General features: G+C 39.9%; 1 protein-coding gene across 3 annotated transcripts in view; it reads right to left on the bottom strand.

Moving 5' to 3' along the window:
- foxp2 (forkhead box P2) overlaps nucleotides 1–24500 on the bottom strand; it is a 115616-nt gene extending 91116 nt beyond the window's left edge. For all 3 annotated transcript variants that reach the window (XM_020920025.2, XM_055153397.1, XM_055153396.1), the window contains exons 1-3: nucleotides 24380–24500; nucleotides 14225–14289; nucleotides 13184–13254 (exon numbers count right to left, since the gene is read on the bottom strand). The gene's annotated coding sequence lies outside the window, so the exon portion shown is untranslated. The remainder of the gene's footprint in view (nucleotides 1–13183; nucleotides 13255–14224; nucleotides 14290–24379) is intronic.
- Nucleotides 24501–25266: the final 766 nt, after the last annotated feature.

The following is a 25266-nucleotide window of genomic DNA, read 5'->3' as shown; positions in this document are numbered from 1 at the left end:
AATGGACAATTAACTCGGGCTAGTAGTGCGGGCTGCAGCCAATAACAGCTCGTGGTGCGGCAAGTCCCCGATCACCACTCAGCCATATTCACATTGGGAATACAGGCGATATCAAGCTGCAGGCTAGCGGGCCTCCGAGGTGTACATGCCGCATTAGCAATCTCCACAATGCCTTCAAACAATGCTTGATACCAACAAAGTGTCCCGAAGTGCATACGCAAGCACTGTGCCCATGGGAAGAGTGTGGTGCCATAACCTTGTCCATTGTTTCACGTCCTTTCACCATCAAAATAAACCCAGGAGCCGTGAATCCATTAAAAAATGCCATAGTGCAATAGCCGGATATATGCACAGAAATTAGCATAATTAAACCTATATAAAAGCTAATTGCAAAAATAAATGAGCGGATGTCACCATAGCGCATCACAGAAACAATGCATGTGTTCATATCAGGGGCCTAAGAAGTGTTTTTACTGCCCACCCCGCCCCCCACCCCCTTCAAGCTTCATCTAAATCTATTGATCTGTGAAACATGGGGACCCAGGGGAGGCAATTCACTTAATATCATACATCTAATGATGAGATGAATAACGATTATACCATTTGGTAATTAAACGTCTTACAAACCATTTAACTGACTGTGCGTCAGGAGGGGTCAGCGGAGGTCGCTGTGATGTTTTTCATTTCTCACTCGGTGCTGAAGCAGGAGACACACGGGAGGTAGGTTCAGGCTCTGATGGTTGAAAACAGCGCATGACACAACGCTAAAAACACACTAATGACTGCGAGCAGCTATGGCACTAATCCCTAATGCTGTCAGGACTTTGAACGCAAAACAGTTTAGAGAGGGGCTAAAAGAGCAGGGAAAAATAAGGTGATCCAAACATGTACGCTTTACCACGAATAAATCTTATTACCCTGCTTATGTGTTATGTGTCCTCCCACCTGGGTGGATAAGTACATGCAAATAAGCCTTATTTATTGGTAACACTTGACAGGGAGGATGTGAAATGAGACGGGGTTTATGTACACGCTAAAGGATGTACATAAGGTGTGGTAAACATATGTTCTGTCAACATCCCTAACCCTAATCCCTCATTATTCATGTCACTCTGATACTGATACATGCAAGCTCAAGACTTGTTTGAATATAACACGGTAGAGGCCAGTGGTGGAACGTAACAAAGCAAAAGTAGTAAAGTACTGTACTTAAGTGAATATTTTAGGTATCTAAAGTGAACACATACTTTTACTTCACTACATTTGATCGCAAGTATGTGCACATTCTGCTCCACTACATTTTTGAACTGGATTAAAAAAAGAAAAGCCTGATGGGTATATTTTAACACATTGGTAATTTGAGCAAACAAAAATATACAAATAAAAATAGCTACGAAAAAAAAAAAATCTATCGATGTCATTGTCTGTTGAACAAAATCCAGCACAAATCTGTATCAAAAACCCCACACATGAAGGTATAGGTACTTTTTTTTTCATGTGATACTTTTACTTGAGTGTTTTTTGGCTCTAATATCTATACTTTTACTTAATTAACAAAATTGACTACTTCTTCCACCACTGGTAGAAGCAGGAAAGTCAAGTGAAAAGTTTGAGCTGGCTATTTAAACGCATAACAGAGCCCACTTCTTATCCTCATGTACAGTAGAGCTAACAACGCTTTCATAGTGGGCAAGCATTTAGCGAAGAAAATGTGTCATGTTCATAGCTCCTTATTGAATGATAGCTAGTAAACATTGTCATCCCAAAGAAGAGACAGGATTAGCGCCTGCTTTACTCAATGAGAGGAACAGGGGAGCGCCGAACAATGGCCAAATGGAGGACAGTATCACATGGGTCCAGTGTCTGTGTGATGAATATGTGCGAGATTATAAGCCATTCCATCATTTCCATAATGTAAAACTCCCCTTCTTTCTTCTCCTCCAAGCTGCCGACTATTCACTAAATAAATGAGAAAACTATCATCGCCGTGGAAATATGTGACAAAAGCAGAAGGAAGGGGAGAGTGCGTTTTGAATGACCCTGTGCCGTTGACAATACAGGCCGCTGTCCAGAGACATTCGGAGGCAGCCAAGTGAGTAAGACCTGCCTCAGTATTTATCACTGGACACAATGTAAATGTATTACCATGTCACCTATACCACTTTGCGGCGCAGAATGGAGCCACAGTGAATACAGCAGGGTTTGATATAATACGAGCTGAAAATATGAACGTCCACCACTGTAAAGGCCGAAACCTGAAGAAGGTTCATTCAATAGACACCGCTTTGAAGCCACAGAGTTAGCACATGCATATTTAACTAATGTGTTAGAGAGTGTTCTTTCGGCTTGTACTGTGCAGAATTAATGCCCACTGGCTTATAAGTAGGCCTGTCTTTATTTTAGGCTTAGTATTTATCAATTTCTTTGCAAATGTGGGGAGATTTTTGTTATCTTAGTTTTTAATACAGTAGGATTTGAGCTGTAGAGGGTTGTTACTTTTAAAACTAATTATGAGGGGTGTAACGATATCCAAGTCTCACGATATCGTCACGGTATGAACCTGATGGTGCGATATTTATTTTGTGGAGGCTAACAAAACTGTTAATATGCTACTTTTTCCTCTTTAAATGCCCTGACAAGACTTAATCCCCAAGAACTAAGACTTAAAAGTGCTTAGAACTGTTATTTCTTCATGTAGTCTACACTGAAATGGAGCAAAGGATCATGGTCTTTGTAGTTCCCTCTTTCCTTTTTGTAGCTATTGCTGCACCGTAACTCTTAATTTAAGCAAAGAGACTTGTAACTCGATATATTGTGATGGTCCACGATATTATTGTGAGAACTTTGACGATACAATATCACTATATTTCGGTTATTGTTACATCCCTACTAATTATTATTCACTTTATTTTGCTATTTGATGACTGCAGCAAACAACAAAATTTCTTATCTTGATAGGCCTACTTATAAGAAAAGTTAAGAATTTTAAAATAATGGAAGCTCATAGTGGACCTTTGCCACCATGTTGATTGACCTACTATGGCAAGAAGGAATATAAAGGAAATGAATAGTCAAAAAGTCTTATCTAGATTTAAGGATTCTTAAAATATGTGACTTATTTTGCAGCCATTTATCAAAACAAGTAATACAAGCAGCATGCACAATTTCAAAAAGTGATTCTCGAAAAGTTTCTGAAATGCTAGATCACCGCATCTTCCAGGTAAAATCGAAGAATGATGACATTGGCATAGACACAGCCCTGGAGTGCATGCACCATATAGCACTGTATATACGATCTACTTATTGCAAGCACCCACTTGCCTAGAGGTCTTTGAATGCTGCTGTTACATTTCTAGAGGGCTCCTCAAAAAACATTAAACTTGTGAAATTCTTGGGCCATATACAATATCTGCAGACTTCACTCGCTTCTCACCTCAACATCACTGACACTATTTCAACCAATCACCTTTCTTCAGCGCATCTGTTTGTGAGCCTGCTACTCATCTTCCACATAACTGCAGTCTATTCCAGAGATGTCTCCCAAGCTAACCTAGTTTATTTACTTTATCTACAATATAATGCTTCAGTGAGCATTAGCAACTTTGCGACGCAAGTTTCAATCAGTTATCTGGCCTCGGCCCTGTGCGTGATTGTGCGCGTGTTCAACCAGGTGAGGAGCAGAGATGAGCACCGCCCGCCATGGAGACAGCTGACAAAGAGGTCCCAAAATAATACAAAATAAAAATGGACAAGGGAAAAAAAAGAGGAGGGAAGAAAGAAAGGGAAGACAGCCAGAGAAAATAAACTACAGGACAGAAAGGAAGAAGTATAAGAAATAAATAAAAAAGAGGAGAGTAAGTTAGGAGCAGGTTTGTCACAATAACGCATTTAAGTGTGATATATTGCATATTTAAGAAAATATGGATATACAAACATATAAGAGTGAAACTGCACAAAAACTCTAACTATCCACCAAAAACACTCTTAAAGGTGCACTATGTAACTTTTTGGTTGGGGGTCTGTCGCCTGCTTGTTTCTATGGATATGTCATTGCTCTGCCTGAAATACTCCACAGTATGACATTATAAAGCTCTAGCTTACATTTACTTAATTACAGGTGGTTTTATAAAATAAAAATAAATAAAAAAAATAAATAAATAAAAAAGGCGTTAGCTCTCCACATATCTGACCTGTAGCTTGGTCTGGTTTGGTCTCCATGACGATAGAAAGGTTTAATGCCATACTGTGAAACAATCCAAAAAAGTAATAACATCTCCATGGAGAAAAGCATTTGACAGACCCTCCACAAAAAAACTTCCACAAAGCACCTTTAATGTTATAAAATCTTAGCCAGGCTGGCGCCACTTAGTGCCTCCTCTCAATTTCATGTCTCTCCAGTGACTAGGTCAGGAATCAGAATACATTAGACGGTTTGCAAGAACCCCAGAAGTTGTAGACCGTGCACCGGCCAATCAGCAAAGAGCTGTGAAGCCATGACGTCAAACTCAAGCACCTGATTGGTTCCCTTTTGTGGTACAGGACAACAGCAAACAAAGCGGTCGGGATGGATGTAGATGAAACCATACATTCTGCATTGGCAATGATTCCCGAGATCGAGGATTTAAAGTCAGAACAAAAAGAATGTTTGGTGAATTTTATCAAGGGTAAAGACGCTATTGCCCTTCCTACAGGATTTGGCACATTATATACGTCATGACCAAACTGCAGTGATTGGTTAAATAAAAAAAGTACCCGCCTACCATCAAGTGAACAAATCCTAATGCTGCGAGATGGTTTCCATGAAGTGAAACCGGCTGATGAATCAGGCTAGTAAAATACTTGAGCTACAATAAATAAATATAGCAGAACTGAACACTGAAGAAGTTAGTTTGTATCTATAATAAGACAAAAAAAGTCATTTATTCAACGTTCTACAGTTCAAATCAAGCACAGAAAAAATACAAAAGTTCCCCACTACATAGAAATATATTGAGTCTCTAAGAATGGTTGTTCAATGATGTATCGGTTATTGAGTAATAAGTGAATAAAGTAATTATAACGACAAGCCTAGTAAAGAGAGGAGTAGATAGTAGTAGTAGATTGATCGAAAGAGACAGTAGCAAAGTGAAAGAGGAGAGTAAAATTCAGGAAGGCAAGGGTCCTCTCACTGGGTTAAAATGGTGCAGGTCTTGTCTAATAAACACAGGTGAGCAGCTCAACAGCCCGGGACCACCGCGTTTGACTGACAGCTCTGAGCTCCTGCTGACCGCCGGCTTTATGTTACACGACAACTCAACTGACAAAGAGGGGGTCTGCTTGCACAACACACACACAAAACACACATACACACACATGCACAGAGAGAGGCAGTGGACACAACTACTTAAAGCAGCATCCACGCATCATGAACACAACGTTGCAAACACGAAAATATCTCACACGTAGTATCTGGACAATCCCTGGCATTTCCCTTCACAGGTGAACAGGGGCACGGTAACACCCCAGTGCCCCGGTTATGGGGTAGAGAAAGCGAGAGGAGTCGGGGGGTGGCGAATGTATGCGTAGCGCCGACTGAATCTTTTCCACATGACGGGCCGCGGGCTGTTTTTGTCAACTGCACTCTTGAGCAGCGAGGAGTCAGGTAGTGTGACCACATGATTGCCCAAGAGGGTCCCAGCGTGGTGTGAGTGGGAGACGGTAGGGTGAAGGGAGAGAAAGAACGAAAGGGGGGGGTAGAGGAAAGAGAGGGAGAGAGAAAGGGAGGAAGGAGGGTTTTGGGGGGGCCGGGGACAGGAGCGATACAGCACGCATGATGAGGTGTAATCACAGACCCCATTCACAGTGCAGTGGAGTTTGTCAACATACACACATTCGCATTCCACTGTCTGTCAACTCTCTGACCCAAATCGAGGCTGCTGCTGCTGCTGCTGCTGCTGTGTTTCTCCATGCACACTCACATAAACACACACACAGCAGTGGAAGCTTTCTGGACACTTCCCAACCAGGCAGGTAGCAGAGGCTGTCTAGTCAAGCTGTTCACTTTTATTTGTTTAGTCTTAAAGCTGGAGTAAACAACTTGTTTATGTAAATGACCAAACTGATGCAAATTTTAGGAAATCCAGAAATAAGACAGCTGGTTGGTATCGAAACATTGGCTTCAAAAAGCTAAGTAAGTCCAGTTGTTTTAGCTTAGCTGATAAGTAAATGACTAAAGTTTGCTTTTCCCCCCAAAGAGTATATTGTAAAACCAGAATTTTGTGTCAAAATGAGACCGCTACACACACAGCGAATAATAAAGTATTTTTAGTTCTGGTCAACACAGAAGTAATTACCAAAAGCAGCATTCTGATTGGCTGTGCTTGGTTGATCGGCTTCAGTTTCACTTCACCACCTGTGAAAAAGCGATTCTGAAAGCTCAAAAATGAATGCATGTGGATAAAGAACATGTTTATGAGAGATAGGTACACGAGAGATCAAATACTTCCTCCTTTTGTGGTTTGAAAATCAGGTTCCCCAGCTTTAATTGGTCAATGGTGTATTAGTTTACCAGCATTTTTAGTCAACTATAATAGATGGAGTAGATTGTGGGAGCTAGGGTTAGGGTTTCACATATAAACACAGTTTCCTTCTGTGCTGTTGTACATATAGTAGTAATAGTAAGATCATAAAATACTGAAACGTTTTGAGAGCTTTTGCCAGATTCATATTGTCGCATTTAATCAACCAATCAATGAGACAAAAACATGTCCATAGTCAACTACACATTTCTTTAGTGGACTACAGCCCTACTGTCTACTGTCTGGGCCTGTGGTTTGTGGTGAGGAAGGCGGATTCCAAAGCTCTTGTAAGATGCCGCTGTTGCTGGTATCTCTTTTCAAGGCGCGATCAAATGAGCATCATGAACAAAAGACTTGGCTTGTTGCCCCTGGAGTAAAAGCTTTTGTCAGTGGCTGTGACCAAGTGGCAGGATTTGAAGCTCATCCGCCATGGAAAATGTCGGATGTGGAGTCAATAATAAAGTACTGTATGGATAACAGGTCCCTGAATGATATCACTGTAGAATTGTGTTCAGATTATGGGTGGGTAATATTGACAAATCTTTGCATCTCGATAACAGTATTCAGACAACATTTTAAAGGGCCCAGATTGCACTATTTTTTGATCTATGTTATAATATTTCTTCATCATAAACATACCTGGAGTTGTGTTTTGTTTCATTCACACATGTTTAACACACAAACCCTGCATATTTAGGCTAATTCTTCTCTCAAACTGAAAACAATCTGTTCAACTGTGTGATGTCATGTGGTAATACAGAAAGTCCTCCACTGTGTTTTGAAACTTTATACACTTTCACTAGAATCGTTTGGATAATTTCAGACCTGAAATTGCCAGTCTTTACTTAACTAAAGGCAAAATGTGATGGAAAGGAGCATTTTGATCTGGAGATGTAGATAGACTAATAATAAAGGCTTACTTAAACATGTGTGAATGAAATAAAACACAACTTTTAGATGAGGTACAAGCATTATAACATGGACTGAAGCTCACAAGAGTAAATTTTACATAATAAAACCTTAAATTTTACGTAATAAAACCTTCAATCAGTGTATCAGGAGTGCATTAAACTGTCTGGGTTCAAGTAATTATCTACAGTAGACAATACACTCGATTAGGGTGTAGGCGTATCATTAAGAAGTTGGCAATACCTCGATACATAGGCCACGATACGATACATTTGATTCAATACAGTTTGATACAATATATTTCAAACTGATTCGATACGGTTCAGAATTAATATGAAAAACACCCATTTTACTCAAAACAGTTAAAATGTCAACACAAATAGATCTTATACAAAATAATTTCGTAAAATATACCTAAAAATACTCTTGGTGATATATTGATACAGCAGCCCACGATATCGATACCATATCATCAAATGAAACGATACGATATATTGATATTTCATTATTTTTGCACACCCCTATACTCGATATTCTTTTTTTTTTTTTTTTATATATCTCAATACAACAGTTGTGGTATTATCCATTATCCACTTTTAATCGCCCATCCTAGTCCCTCTATTGTCCAGTTTTTCATACATATTGATGTAATGTTATTTTTTTTCCTCATTTAAATTAGGAAATAATTTTTCATAATCAGATCTGATAATTAAGAATGTATATTGTCTGTGTACATTTTCATTTCAGTTCAGACCTTGACGCATACCTAAGTCACACGGTCATAACTGTAAAAAAGAAATAAAGACAGCTAGTTAGACTCCACACATGTTAAGTATGTGTGATTGATACATGCATTGAATTAAACCAGCAAAAGATCTTTGACTAAAAGATTTGTCAAAATAAAATACCGTAGTCATACTGTCATAAAAAGCTATAGTGTAAAAAGACAGACCATGTAATTTAATCAAATGTAGACGAATGGTGAAAGAAAAACAACTCAAGACAAAGTATGTAGTGACTAAAGACCGCTGCAACATCTAAGTATCCCCAATCAGCGCAGGTCAAAATAACTCAGCTTTCCTTCGCGATGACAATACTCCTATAAAATACTCCACTGTGAAGGGATAACGTAAACTGGCCTGGGTGCAGGGGCTGAAAAATTAGCCTGCGTGACAGTTTGGTGATAACACACAAGTTCAATCTGTCAAGACAATCAGCATTTAGACCTTGGGCGAAGAATGCTCGGCTGTGTGAGACCGATTCATTGGACACATTGGATCACCTGCGCAAAGGAGCCACTCGTAATTCTTCCCACCTGAAAAACGGGGTTCAAGCCGGTGTCAGGGCGCTCCGGTGTCATGCCCGCCGAGGCTTGGGTTTCACAATAATCTCAGATACTTGGAGGGATGCCATGGAGTCCAGCTACAGTGACTAGATTTCTGTAATTAAACCTCACACAAAGAATAACAACCAAAAGTCTTTCAAAAATGCAACTACAGTCTGTTTACTTTCTTTCCTACATGTTCTTAAAGGTGTACTGTGCAACTTTTCTGATGGACGGCTACCTGCTTATCGCCATGGAGATGTTATGTTGCTATGCCTGGAATGTTCCATGGTATGACATTAAACATATCCATCTAGCCTTTATTCAAAAATACTCAAAAATACAATCATTCCTTCAGTGAACAGGGGCGACTGTAAATCTGAACTGTAATGTAACGTAGTGCTGTAACCTGCTTGTCTCACTTCGCTAAGAATGTTACATAGTGCATCTTTAAGCAGATGTTCTATGCAATGCAATATAGTAAAACAGAAATTTGCATCAAAAGCTGTACTATGTCACATTTCCAAGGAGATCTAATTGCTTTGCCTGGGATGTCCCTCAGTATTAAACTATAAATAAAATATGTCTTACATGCTTGTACTTCATTACAGATGTTTATACTGTTTAAAATAGACACTGAAAAGCATCTTACTGTGTCAAGATTGCCTCTCCACTGATATGACTTGTAAATTGTCTCTAATAAATGTATATATTTAATCAGTTTTGAAGTGTTTAAAGCAAATTCTATAGCCATAGCCTAAGTATAAACCAAACAGTGGTGATCAAATAGTTTTACACCTCAATTTGCATTTCTAAAATAAACTTTTCCACTAAGCTACGTACATCTGGCTATTTCTAGAAATTAACAAGTTTCCTGTTGTATTTGCAATTAGCCATTTCCATACCAAGTCATCTCAAATTTGTGGACTACAGAACTTTTGAAGGGGCCCCAAAGTATGCCGAGGCCATAACCTTTTTTTCCATTCCCAAATCACAACACCTTCTCCCGGGTCTATGCGCACAATCAAAACATTTTTCAGCTGATTCGACAACTTTAAACAGACAAGGAGCTACTATAGAGAAAGAAAAACACAGGCAACCATATAGATCAATACGAGTGGACAGGACTGCAATGTTCTCCTTAAAGAATAATGGCAAAACTCCTGGAAAAGCATCTCGCTATTCTCACAGCAGATGGACACAAACATCTGCCCTCTTGTTTTTCTTTTCTTGTAACTTAAAGGTGCACTGCGTAACTTTTTTGGTCCTCGGCACAATGCCACCTGCTTGTCTCCATGATGTCATTATGATTTTAAGTGATAATGTTCCACTGAATGGCATTAAACAGGCAGGTGGCGCTACTAGGCCAAGTTACAGGTCAGATCCATGGAGAGGCGACCCTGTTCACAATAAAAATGCATGTTTTTCAATGTGTTTTGTACAATAATGTAATAATAAAATTAAATTTCCATGAAGAGAAGCAGCTGGTGTGCTATTTACCATTAATGTTACACAGTGCACCTTTAAGTCTGTTTTTTTGTTTGTTTTTTTTTTTATTGTAAACCAAATAAAAAAGTTAAAAAGTGCTAAAATAAATACACTAACGCTCACTCCCAATGTATATCTTTTAATGATGGATCTATGCCATTTGACTGGGCTTGGGACTGGTCCAAAAATAGTTGTGAATGGATTGTGTTGTTTTTATGAAAGCCTAACCCTAACCCTAATGAATATATGTATCAATTAATCTAATCAATTTATATATTCATGGTCATACAATCTGAAGAGATTATAAAAGAATAGAAAAGTGATTTAGTTTGTGGTGAAATAGTCAGTTTCAGGGCAGTGCAGTAGATAATTAAAAGCAGCTGATTGACTGCGGCGACCCTTGAAAGGAAACGTCTGAAAGGAAAACTAAAAGAAGATATACTGTAAATTCCACAAGAATATCTCAAAACAAAAATGCATTAGTGTCAGCGTTAAAATGGCCCGGCCACATATCCAGCTGGTTTTATTTTTACTTTCTCATAAATAAGGCGCTTGGTTGAAACATGAGGAGTACACATGGAGGTGTGAAAAATATTGTGAAAAAAAGTTACATTCCAGAGTCTATTAAAAACAAGTGAGTTCTTAATCCTCAACCAGGCTGGGCATCATTGTTCCCTTTACGACTGCCCCAATTTGCTCACAGCACGATACTATCAAACCCCAAACCAAAGCTTATTAAATTCAAATTTGAAAACTCTAGAAACTTTAAAAACTACTTTCGACACCTCTCTCTCCCCATGTGTGAAGACAAAACAGTGGTCCAGCAGATCTCGGAGTGGGACTGGGTGCCAAAGGAAGGAAGCAGAGGAAGCAAGGAAAGTGAACCTTTGATGAGTAAGACTTTTTTGTTAAGCAAGAGGGCTTAACTTTAAAATATTCTGGGTGGCGGAGAATAGGATTGACCAATGGGGCTGATCTTCGCCACACACTGGGGCACTGGGGTTAATGGTGGATAAAGATTAGGGAGAAAAAAAAAAAAAAAAAAGAAAAAAGTGGGGTTGCCTTGCCTGATCTCAATCCAGCCCCCTCACCCTTTACCCCACAGTGCTCACCCACCTTCCACGCCAATCCCAAATGGAACACACAATGGACTCCTGCCAATGAGGGGAATGATCCAAGTCGCTTTGATTTCTGCCTATAGCCCTCTCGACAGCTCCAAGTGCCCAGGCTAAAGACCCGTGGAGGTTTCTGCCCACGACACTTACTGACTCCATTGGGGAATTGGAAAGGGGGGAAAGACATGCGCTCTGTGATCTATGACAAGAAATCAATTGCAAAGTGAAAATGTGAGAGCGGCGCTGTTCAGTCCAAGAGCCCTTTAAAGGAGTCAAAGATATACTTAATTGCTGTAGGTTTTGATATATGTGTCAACGCAAAGGAAGTAGAAGGAAGCGTGCGGTGTTGGGGCAATTACGCTCCCCTGCAAATGATTAGAAGGATTTTTTAGGCCAGCAGATAAGCATTGGGAGACCATCTTTGAAGATTTAAGGCTCTACCTGGCAAATGAAGAAGTAATATGACTCTCTATTAGGTGGAGAGAGATAGAAGCAGCTTTTGGTCCCAGAATTGGCAAAAGTAGAGGGGAGGTTGCCCAACTAGAACTTTTCACTTAATTGAGACAAATTCTATCATGTTACAGCTATATAATAAAGTCAGAAGCATACAAATGTGGTGAAAAAAATTTGTCAAAATTTCCAAATACTCACCCTTGATATGAAGCAACATTTTTTACAGTTGAAATAATATTCAAAACAATATCATTAGGTCAACTGTTTTTTGTTTTTCTTTTATTTCTCAGAACGTTTTGGTAATAAATTGTGAAATTTTACAAAAACTGGTTGTCTCTGGATTTATTTGCAGGGATATGATGATATCCAAGTCTCTCAGTATGATATCGTCACGGTATGAACCTCACAGTACGATATTGATTGCAATATTATTTTGTGGAGGCTAACAAAACTGTGAAAATGCTACTTTTTCCTCTTAAAAAGCCTTAACAAGACTTAATCCAAAGAACTAAGACTTAAAAGTGCTTAGGACAGTTATTTTTTCATGTAGTCTACACTGAAATGACGCAAAGGATCATGGTCTATGTAGTTCCCTCTGTCTTTTGTTAGCTATTGTAGCACCATAACTCTTTATTTAAGCAAAGAGACTTTTTCGTAATTCGATATATTATGATGGTCCACGATATTATTGTGAGAACTTTGATGATACGATATCACAATATTTTGGTTATTTGGTTATTGTTACATCCCTACTTATTTGAGAAAGAAAATTTTACAAAATCCAGTTGACCCAATCATAGTGTTTAGAGTAAAAAAAACTTGCATAGACTTAAAATGACACCGTGTTCATAGATTTATGAGTATACAGAGCTAATCATTGTTTATATAGTACGTGATGTGAGTATAATTGGTGACACAAGATTCTTCTGAGTCATTGTTGAACAGCTTGGAGACAGAAACTTTCTTTTGATGACGTTTTGTCATTAGCAGGAGATATATGTCCTGATTTAAACTTTGCGTTTGGATATCCCCTTGTAATTGCATGTTGTTTAGGCTTATGTAGATGCCCATCCATGTGCTCCTATTTTATTTTTGTCTAGTTTTGGGACAGGTAAAAAGATTAGGATTCAGTTCACACTTCCTGGTTTGTAGGTTTTTGTTAAGTCCTGCTCTAGTCCTGTTTTAGTCCTGTTCTAGGCCAGCTTTAGTCCCAATTTGGAAGTGTGAACACAGCCAAAATTAATCGAGACCCTCCTTGTGCCTGGACTACAATGACTACAGAAACTACACTACACTAGTCACAACACAAAGCATGCTGGGAGATACCAATTACTTACTGAGTTGTAGTCTTCTTTACAGCGCTTGTCTTCTGCTTGTCCTCACGGGCGCAGAGAGGGCATATTTCACCCTAAACAGAGGCAAAAAACATGACACTTCCAACATCAACTTGAGACGTATGCAAATGACAAGACAGAAGTTATGCTCGGCTACAGCAGTTAATTAAGAAACAACTGAATAAATCGCCGAATCTATAGCCGCTGTGGAGATTTGTCAGCAATAATATATATCATAACTTTTAAGCTCGGCTAGATTGAAAATCCCTGGTGTGTGAAGACCAAACACAGCCACGGAGAGGTTGCCCAGTGGAGGGGGAATTCTATCAAGGTGGACAAGATGAAGATTTGTTACATTTGAAGAGAATGGCGCTCTCTTGACCTCCGCGAGCCACTGTATCAGCTGCACAGTTGAGCTAACAATATTATAACGCCGGTCACAAAACGGAGGAACAAAATAATACCTCTTTATTAAACGCTTTTATTGTTTTGATATTGAGAATTTAGTGTGGTCACAAAACGACAATTTCAAACCACATTTCGAAAAGGCTCCATACTCAGTTCGGGGTGGGAAATACTGAAAAAAATTATAGTATTCAGCAATGTTATGTCAAATCAACAGAAATGTGTAAAAACATGTCTTTGAAAGTATTTTTTGAGGTTTAAGTTTTAAACAAATGTGAAATGTAAAATATTTAATCACCCACAGAAGTGCAAAGTTTTCATGTACCATTATTTTTGAACTATACGCAATACAATGTTTGATACCATAAGGCAATAACTCTTTCTTTGGACAACATAATCGAATTTCAACTCAGAATAATAGTCGTTAATTCATATTATAATGTGGTTTTATACTAACACTGATATAGACTCACATCAAAATACTATGTCCTGTTTATGTGATTGTTTTTACTTGTTCAGCTACCAAGTTTTGATACTAGTTTGAGTATTGATTTTCAACACAACAAGAATTATTTCACATTATTCTGTTTATTTAGTGTTTGACAAATGGCTGTTACGTTGCAAGGATGAAATGCTTACCTCGGGGAAGAGAAGGTGGTGCAGATATCCAACGCTGAGTAGAAGGGTCACTGTCTGACAGGCCTCTGTGAAAAACAAGTGTACAAGCAGTTTACATATTTGAAGACTCCAAAGTTTTAAAAGTTCATTTTGTTCTAGTGCAGACAAGTGTGGGCTAGCTACGTCTGTCTTACATAACTGTTTTTCTGTACAAATAGGTGAAAGCAATAAAGTTTAGAACAACAAAGTGCACCTGGATTTCACAGTGAAGCCGGAGAGTTGTGTGTGTTTTTAGTGTGTCGCCGTATACCTCCACACATGCACGCACATACACACACACACACATTTAGCCCTCACTCTCTCAAGTTAAAAGGTGCAATGCCTGGAAGGCTCGAGCTCTCAACTGCACGTAAATCACAGCGTTAACCTGACACCATTGATTTCTCATGTACGCCTTTTCAACCGCCTGCATCAAAGTACACAAGCAGTGGCATCCATATAATTTAGAGGCCATTAGTATTGATGATTTTTGAGAGTTAGTCACAAACCTCACTGTAAAACAAGAGCTGCTGCAGATTACTACGGACATTCTACCCCACACTTTCCCTTCACGACATTAGGAAATAATTAGCGAGGGCAGGTTTGTGTTGAGGGGGCACGAGGGGCACTAACTGGCCTGGATGTTGTTTCCTGAGATTTTTTTTTCTTTCTTTTATTCTCCCAGAATTCCAATGACCCCTACAGGCAACCAGCGCCTGCAAATGCTGAGGAATGTGCTCTCTGAACTGTACAAAAAGCCCTCCGCTCAAAGTGCACCGCTGAAAACAAAACATGCCAACTGCTATAATTTTTCACTGTTGTGAGTTTCTGGAAAATGTTGCACAGATTACGATGCTACATTTACTTAGAACAAGGTGAAAGAAGTGGCAATGGGTGCAGGAACACATGTTAAAAAATAGCACTGATGAGCAAATTCAATAGTTTAAAGGTGCATTGTGTAACTTCTGTGGTGGAGAGTCCATCAAATGCTTGTCTCCATGGAAATGTTAGTACTTTGTCTGGATTGTTTCACAGTATGGTATTAAACAATTCTATCTTCATGGAGACGAAACCAGGCCAAGTTACAAGTCAGATCTGTTGAGAGGCAACCCAACACTGCTGTAATTAAATAAATGTAAAGTAGAACTGTTTAATGTCATAGTGTGGAACATTTCAGGCAGAGCAATGACAAAAAGTGACACAGTGCACCTTTAAAAACTCTAAAAATGTAACAAAATATAGGAGAAATGTCCAACAAAGCAGCAATAAAGACGAAGGATTTAGATTTTAAAACTGCATAAATTTACACATTTACTTTAAATTATTTTGAGCAAAGTTGACTTTGCTATCACAACACCTTTGGGCTGTGCAGATGCCATATTTTATTCACAGGAAAAGCATTAGGAAGGCTATTAGTCTGCATGACCTCCAATTCTAGGGATTTACAAATACCACCCATATCTCTACGCCAAATATAAAACCAATGGTAAATTCTATCGACTTATAAATATGGCAAACGTATTCAAGTATTCATGAAGGCCTAATAATGCTATAGGCTGATATTTACATAAAGCACTAGCACGCTAAGTCAAGATAAACTATTTAAGACCCGCACCACAAATACCTCCACACAGCAGAGAAAGGAGGGTCCAGTCATGAAAGAGGACATTATGCTAACAAGTCAGATTACTGTACACAATAACTTTATCTTAAAAGTAAATACCATCCGTGGCGTTGGGAGAAAAGGGGGGTGGCATTATGGAAAGTCACTGGCAATATTTCTGTGGGGACCAAGCGCTTCTTATCAGTGTTAGTCGAGCAATTCAGGCTGCCCCAAGAAAGATGAGTCTTCAAACTCATTCTATTCATGGTCAGACGTGTAATTACCCTCCGCTCACAGTCTAGACATAACCGCTTTCAGAGTATTTAAGACCCCCTATGCAACGTGTGGACGCCTGCTCCTACCACCAAGCCCTGCACGTTAAATCTGAGGCCTGATAAATTAACGAAGAATGCAATAAAATAGACACAATGAGGGGAACTTTATCCTCCCTGCTGCTAAATGAGATTTCTTTGAAATGCAGATCAGCGCTTCTAGATTAGTGAATTTTAGCTGCTGTCAACATCATAACAAAATACAAATGCGATTGTTCACTGGCGCCTTATCTCCTTGCTTCCATCTGCTGGCTGGTTATTTACTCCCCCCTGATTTACTATGCAGATCTAAATAAGTCGCATCAAAAGGAGGGCTTACTGCACAATGCCTTCTTAAGCTTCTACATCAAGGTATTTGAAAAACCGGTAGTCACATGAAAAGGCTGCCCATCAAAGGCACATCTCTAATGAACTCTCCCGTATCAGAGGGGGCTAGTGGGGCCTGGCTTTAATGCCGTCTGCGCGCTGAGAGAGAGAGCGAGAGAGAGAGAGGGAGACACACACAACTACAAATCAGACCGAACCAAGCCAAAGCTGCAGAAAGGGGAGGAGGAAGACAGAGAGAGGGGAGAAAAGAACAGGAGAAAGGAGGAGGAAGGCTTGTGTTATCAGATTAGATTAGCGCACCGCACGGACTAGCCTTACGTCTCTCATACATCCATCCAAGTCTAAAGTGTCCACACATGAAGGCACTCTTAACAGACTACAATAGCACTAGATTAGAATTTAAACGTTACAATGGATTAGACCTGGAAGGCTCAGCAGCTACAGGTTTGGTCTGAACTAGAAAAGGCGAAATGTACAAACTTGTGTAAACTTGTCACCGTACTGTTACGACTATAAATAGCTCGGGAGAAAAATTAAATTTGAACGGTGTTTTGCATAGACCAAGATGGCAAATAGCTTTTCAGAACAAGCAGATTGGTGGTCTTTTCATTCTGCTCAGGTCTGCAAACAGCTTGGGTAATCTCAAACAGAGCTTTTGCATTACGCTTCTGCAATAACCTTTAATTTCATGGTGTATTTGTTACATTCAGCACATGGGCCGGATTACAACTGACAATCTCGGAGACTTGTACTGGGGAAAATAAACTGCGTGAACACATCATGATCTGTAAACCCTGTTCCACCATACCCCCCCCTCCCACACTCTACCCCCCCTACTGTGATCAGCGCTACCACCGTCCTCGCTTTGTACAGCAGCAGCAGAAACAGCAGCGCGTCTGGTTCGGAGGATACACCCCCACCAACAAGCACGCAGTTTACTTGTGAACAATTAGCCCCGGAGCACACGCGGGCCGGGCTCTGGCACATGTGGTTAAGAGGCGAGCGCTGCAGGAGTGAGCCAGATGATGAAGGGGTGAGAGGGGGTGAGGATGAAGGGGGGGGGGGGTGTATAGACGTGTGCCATCCACGCGAGTGCCAGCGTACAGCCACTGGGTATGTCTCTGTCAGTCTTCACAGTGCGGATGCCTTCGCTATAAGAGAAAATAGCATGCAATGTGATTATGATGGCTGTAATGAGGATGCGATCGGCAATTTATGTTTCGGTAAAGTTATTTCGTTTTTCAGGAGTTAGAAACGGTTTTGTTGCAAGCTAAACTAGAACTTGAACGAGAACGCAGAAGCTTTGACTTTTTGGAGTTGAATGTTCACATTAAAATTAAGCTTGTCACAAAAATTACTGTATCGGCTTAGATCATTTAAAATATGAAAGCTGGTACAATATATTTTTGGTCTCAGTATTTATTGTGGGTGGTTTTCCATTGCAAAATTTTGGAGATTTTTGTAATTTTTGTAGTGATGTGATAAGATTTGAGCTGTAGAAAGTTGACTAAGTCTCTTCTAAGGATAATTATTGCTTCATTTGGCTATTTATGTGTTGCAGCTCAGGTCTCTTAATGATACTGTATGTTTAAAATGTTTTATTGGGATTGTGTGACATAAATATTGCGTAATTATTTATTACAATATATTTCTATAGCAATATATCGTGCTTCAAAATCTGTTAATGTGACAGGCCTTATTAAAATAGTTATACTGCACTTGCTGACATAACTTTATATAAATTAACTTCTTCCTGGGACCACACCGATGTGAAGGCATCCGATACCAGTGGCTGAGTTCCGACAGAAGCCCAACTTCTCAGCCCTCCCTCACCCCGCCTCGAGCCACTCTACTGTGGAGCATGCCAAGTGGGCGCAGTGCCAGTCGCATTTGCAACCACAAGGGACCCTTGTCTTTTTGCCTTGCCTAATGAAATGACAAAACAACAGATTTGCATATGCAGAAACAGGTGTTGTAACAGGTTTGACTCCTCTTGACCCCCGCTGCGTTTAAGAGAGAACAAGCAGGAAAAAAATATACACTGAAAAAAGTTTATGACCAACAGCTGCCCGGAGGTATTTAGGCTCTGATGGGCACTCCAATCTGCACCATCTGCCCTGCTGCTTGCCAGAAGTGACAAACTAAATTAAAAACCACTCATCAAACAACATAAAAATAAAGCATTGTTTTGTTGCGTCCATATGTTGTGGCCGCTTCACCTCGGTCCCGGAGAGGATGGGAGCTGGAGGCCCGTGTAGCTGTGATCCAGGGAAAACCCGGAGAGGCACACAGTAGCCTGTAATTACCCTCCTACCGATCTGCTGTCTCCTGACCAGAGCCCTGCGTCATCCTCTGCTTCATCCAAGTCCATCCTCTCCACATCACAGCGGAGAAAGCCTCACTCTGATACTGTGGTCAAAACACGCCATTGTTTACAGTAGGATTAGGGTTCGCCTGCTGAGTGTTTAGATGAGGCAGGAAAAAAATTACAACAACACAGCTTGTTCTGAGATTGTATCTTTTTATGCAAATTCCCACTCCACATATTTAGATTTGGCGCTTTTCAAAGGTCTCTGAAACCTAAAATAACATGATTTTTGGAAATGTCAAACACTGCCAAACTTCATCTTGACCCCGAAGGTTTATGACTTCAAGTTCTGTCGATGTCCTCAAATTCTCCAAAGACACTGAAGAACACATTAAATGCCCAACAAATGCCCACTAAACAACCCAAAGCGATAAACCAACCCCCCACATTTTCCTCCTGTTTTTATTTAGACGAGTGAGACAGAAGGAGCAAACCTGAGACAGCCGTGACCCAGCGCCAGTGTTGTAAGTTGGTCTAGAGCAATGCCGGCAGAAGGCAGCACCATATGCCCTGAGCCTGGAGCTGGATGCTCTTTCTGCAGCCTAATGTGCCTGTCAAAAGGGGTTACTGTCACAAGCACCCACCCCCAACACCCCTTGTTTTCTCCTCCATCGCAACATGCTTCAGATAAACATTGCTGTAACACATAGTTCCAGTTTGAAAAAGAAATAAGTTAAGTATGCCAATGTTTCTTTCACTCTTGGCATCGCGTAGCTTACGACCTGGCAACTTCTCTGCTATACCTGTAAGTAGGGCTGCGCAATTAATCAGTTTCAAATCAAAATCAAGATTCAGTCTAATTGTCAATGATATTCTTGGGTCTTTTTAACGCAGAGGTCTAAAGCCAGTCTTCTCAGTAATAACATTGGCATTGGTTGGGGTTCAAGCTTTGGAGGAAGAAATGTGCTTATTTCTGGTGTTACGGGAAAAGTCTGTAGTGTTTATGTTTATGGAATTATTACTGAAATCAATTTTATAAAACTGAATCAAAAATGTGACTGATCAATATGAAAAAAGAAAAACACTGTGATACACTTTGCCCTACATGTGAACTATGATATAAAAATATATGCTACAACTCAGTACTTCATTAGTAGGGATCATTGTTGAATTGAGCTTAACAATTAATATGCATAGTATGAAAATAGACATAAGTTGTAATTGATAATGAACTAGAAATGGAAGAAATTGTCACATCTCTCATGAGCTGTTACCATCTGACATGTAGATGCACTCTGAACAGTCGTGACCTTGCCTTTAACCATAAGTGGCCCTAATGTTATAAACCCGAGCCATCAACCTATAAACAACATTTAACACTACGGTGGAGTAAGTGTCTAAATACAGCGTGAATAAAAGCGAGTACTTAGAACTAGAAAAATAAATGTGCAAGATAATGATTTGTGGTGGGTTGACGACAGCAGACACAAACTAAACAGACCCAAATGTCAGATAGAGTTACAGGACTTGCTTGGGGCCTTTCTGAAGGACCTTTTTGCAAGGTCATGGTCAACACACTCAAAATACTGCTGTTTCGAGTAAACACTGGTACAGTTTGTCTTGTGATATTATTTGTCTTACGCAGCAGTGGGCGATAAGGTAATGTATTTTGGTGATTCTTCCAATTTCGGATTATCCTGCATAATTTTCTCAAAACTTTCATATAGTACATTGTTGTAAATGTTTTTCGATTATGTTTATTATTGACCAAATGTGAATGAAAGGTCTTTTTTTTTGTCATTTTTAACCATATTAGGAAGTTTAGCAAACACTGCATGTCTATTTAGATTACCTATTTTGATTGTACTTAATATTCTCTTATTCAAAACCACTATTTTAATATTATCCTGACACTTTCCAGTTTTACATAGTGATACCAACTTCCTGCCACTAGATGTTTTCACGTCAGTTAATAAATAACCAGACATTTGCTGTAATATGACCAACAAAAACCTATAAAAACTCCAACAATCTCACTGTACAGGCCAGTGTGGAAAAATAAGTTACTGAGTGAGTGTGTGTTCAGATAGCCGTTAAGTCAGTCTTTTGTAGGCAGTCCACAATCTCTTTCTAATCCCTATCCCCTGACCCCACCCGCACTGCTTTCTCCGGCCAAAAAGTCACACTGCTTCACACTCACGCAGGTTCGAGTCCAGCTTAAGAAGTGACCCGGAGCGTAACTAAAAAAGTCTGAGCTGTCCCAAGACTCTTAGTAAGTGGGGCACACAAAACATCATTACTCTGATGTTGGATAATTACAGTGCAAAAGGGTGGCCTCTTAAGCATGTAATACACTCTTTTATCTCAAGAAGTCAATCTCTCGAAAGCTGACAGGCTCGTAGCATATGATCCCGGTAAACAAATACTTTCGCAAGTACCATTAAAGGCCAAAACTGTCAACACAAATTCCATTTTTACAAGTGGGAGGGGGAGGGAACCATAGACAGTGGGAGGGATGAAGAGAGGAAGAAAAAGGAGGACGGACTTGATCACTTCTGGTGGCTCTAACTTGCATGGAGGTTGTCATGGAAACATTTCTATGTAGTTAACAGGGATCAAACCTGAACATTTGCCATTTAATTGCGTTAAAGCTTGGCAACCGGGCAAAGTTAGCTTCATAAGAATACATAGCGCGTGCGGGCGAGTCTTATATGTGAAACATTTCAAAAAGTGAAGCTGATTCACCATTGCCTTGGTTTCTCCTTTGCCATTTTCTCCTCAAACGCAGCAACACCTCCAGGCTTGAGCGAGCAGTCCGTTTCATTACAGAGGTGTTGGGGGATGGGTCACGGTGCCATTCGAAAGCTAATCCAAAAGTGAGCAAGTGTTTCATTGCTTGAGAAGTAGTCGACATCTTCTATATTATCCATAGAAATGTATGTTTCATTTCTGTTCCACATTTTACTCCAACCACCATTGACAGGATTCTCAAACTTCTCACACCTGAAGGCATTACAACAGTGGGACTCAACAGGGACTAAACCAAGTGTAAACCAGTATCAAAACTACAACTACATTTAAAGAAGTTTTAATCTGAGTTAGGATGTAGCTGTCAACACTTGCACCCAGAGGAGGAATAAAATAGACCCTACATCTAGATTTGATAACTAGACATATTTTAATGTAGTTTTGACGCAATAAGTTTAAAGTTATATTCAAAACAATACATGCCTTAGTGATTTACATGTCAAACTGTGTCAACATAAACTTGTTGTAGACTAAACCAAGATCCAAACAAGGCAAAAGCATTAGAAGAGAATAAAACTTCTTGTCAGATGAAATTGTTTGTGTTAAGTTCTTGGGCTCTTCTTAAAGACAAAACTGAGGTGTATTTACCTTGTTGACATGTTTCGGCTGCTAGCTGCAAGACATCTTCAGACCTGACTTTAAAAATAACCCAAGAAGTTATATACAAAAAAGACAAAATTAATGTTTTTAGATTGAAATTCTTTGTATTGCTGCAATCCTTTTTTTTTTTTTTTTAGTTACTGTGTTAGCCAATACTGTAATATGACTAATTTTGCGATATAAAGAACAGCCCTACATTTTGTAACTGCAAATGAACCTACATCATGCTCACACACCCCAGTCTGAGACACTTTGCTTTGGGTGTTAAATAGATCTGCCCCATACATTAAGTACAGAAAGTTCTTGTATAGCAACTACCTCATCTTTGCAGGAAGCTCAACTATTTCCATATCTGAGATAAAATCATGCGTCAACCATTGCTCATTGAGCTGAAAGCTGAATCTTAATTTTGATAAATGATTGAAACATATGACAAGGTATACACATTAATCCTGTGGAGGACATTCATTTTCCAATTACCATAATGTAGAGCACGACCGCCCGATGATAAATGCAGCAATCAAAAAATGGATGCAGTGTGGGTAGACTCGGTGTAATAAGTGCCCTGCTCCCAACTGCATGGTCAGTGTTAAGGGAGACTATTTTGTATTATATTTCTACCATTGTTCGAGACAAAACTAGAGATCCCACTTGCCTAACAACCAAACACATAAACACGAGAGTGGGAACAGTTATAACACGCTATATACTCAGTGTTGAGGGAGACGATTTTATATTATATTTCTACCATTGTTTGCAAAAAAGCTAGAGAACCCACTTGCCTAAGAGTGGGAACAGTTCAAACATGCTGTATGGTCAGTTTTAAGGGAGACTATTTTGTATTATATTTCTACTATTGTTTGCGAAAAAACTAGAGCACCAACTTGCCTAACAACCAAACACATAAACAGGACAGCGGGAACAGTTATAACATGCTTTAAGAAATAATTACAGGGGCAGTGGAACAAAGGGGCGTCTTGTGCACTGTCGCTGACATATTTCACAGAGGGCAGTTATTGGCGCCTGGTCTTTGAAGAGTGAGAGGTGCTGAGTGAGGGGGGAACTGGCCCACACCTGCATAACCAAGGAGGGAACACCTGTGCACCCTGCGGCTCAAACAAGGAGACTCCAATACCCCCCCCCAATCCACACAGGACAGGCCCGCGGAGTCCACCACCTCCTTAGCCTTTCCTAACCACACCAAAAATGTCACATGTATTGATTTTTAGGACCAACCACACTGCTACCTTAAAAGAATATGTGCATGAGGACACACACAGGGAGAGTGAAAGGCGAAATCAAGCCAGTGCTTAGAAGATTTAAATTTGGCTTTGTTGCTATTAATATCAGATTTGTCATGTTGAAAAATGACATGCCACCAGCAACACTGTTTCTGGGCAGCGAAAAATGGATTTTAAAAATGGAAAGGAAGCATGCACGGTAAGGTGTTGACTGCTACACTTCTGGTTACTCTAGAATTAGTGCAATAAATCATTTTTATTTTGTACACTAGAAATGTAGTTGATCTTTTAACTAAGCAGGCAATAATCTAAATGTAATAATATATTTTTTAAAGTATTAGATACATAAGTTTTGTCAGGAGTGTTATAACCTATTTTATTACATGTTTACTTTCTATACGCGACAAAAATATATAGCTAATAAAAGAAATTGAAATTGTAAATTACGACTTTTCACATCTAAACAAAGTTCTATTTAAAGAAACGCAAATAATTTCTTGGCTACATTTTTTTACTACAAACATTTTTTTTTTAGAATAATGCATCGTTTTGCGAGTGGTTAAAAATGTAAAAGAATAAAAGACTCCGTTAGCTTTGCACAGCGAATGTAACTTGAAAGAGATAAAACAATGTGCACACGCGTAACAGACTCGGCTGCTGCCAAAGTCTGCGTAGAGCCAGAAGTCTTGACAGAGCAGCCGGGAGGTCCTGACCAAACAGCACACACGAGGTGAAACATTTACCCGCTGCAAGATCGCTCCATATTTGACCGAAAGGTAAACTACATTGTTGGGAGATTAGCCGTAAAACGCAGGGCAAAGTTGTGGCTACTTCTCAATAGGAGCGCACTGGACTGAAGGGGAAAGTCAAAGCGTGCGTAGGAGAGTAATAAGCACTTGTCCAGAAAAAAAAACTTACCACAACAAATGGCAGGTATATCTCCCTCTCGGAAAAGTCAAAAGGACACGCAGGTGAGAAGTCGCCGTCCCGTAGTCTGCTACACTTGCGGAGTTCTTCACACGTGACTGTCCAAGTTCACCATAACGCTGAGAAAACGAACAACAAGCTGCAGAGTAAATAAAAAGCTCAAATTCCTCCGCTGGGCACCGCTGTCTCTCCTGCTGTCTCCCGTCCACGCCGCTGTTATTACTAATGCAACAGAGGAGAAAGCCGTACACTGCGCTCTGTTTGAATGACGCGCAATGCGAGCAAGAAGAAGCGCCTCTTGTTTTTTTCGTTACGATTCAAACACACATCAAGCTGCAGCGCAGAAAGCAAGTCTATTTGGGACTAGAACCCCCCCGGGGAAGGCACTTGCTTGTGCGCGGAGGTGTTATTATTTTTGGGCGTACTGCGACCCCATGTGACGTCAAGCCACCTGCTTTGGTAAACAAGATGAACATTTTCAAAGTTTGTTTTTTGTTTTACAAAGACTTTGTGGTCTTGTACTTGTACCTGTTACGACTTTTTGTCCGCGGGTTCACAAAGTCGAAGGGGGTTTTAGTTTCTCTAATAGCCATATTAGGTTTTTGTGGAGTGATTCTGGAAAGCTTCTGACAACAGACCTTTTAACAAAATAAGCAGTTATGAGAAAAAGTCACGACAACAACTAACGCGTGTAGTGTTAAGATACGCACAGCCACACGGTTAAAAAGATACATAGCGGTGAGATCGATGTCTTTAGACGATTTCTCTTTCTTCAAATACAAATATGAATTCCGCAAACTGATGCGTAAACGCGCATTTAGGAAGACCTACACAAATGGTCAGCTACGCACAGAGGAGAAACCAGTAGCATATTATGG

The sequence above is a fragment of the Boleophthalmus pectinirostris genome, unplaced genomic scaffold (assembly GCF_026225935.1).
Source record: "Boleophthalmus pectinirostris isolate CB_2022bp ecotype Guang Dong unplaced genomic scaffold, ASM2622593v1 HiC_scaffold_18, whole genome shotgun sequence".
Classification (NCBI taxonomy): Eukaryota; Metazoa; Chordata; class Actinopteri; order Gobiiformes; family Gobiidae; genus Boleophthalmus; species Boleophthalmus pectinirostris.
Note: the sequence above shows the minus strand (reverse complement) of the source record. Positions and strands in the feature narration are given on the sequence as shown.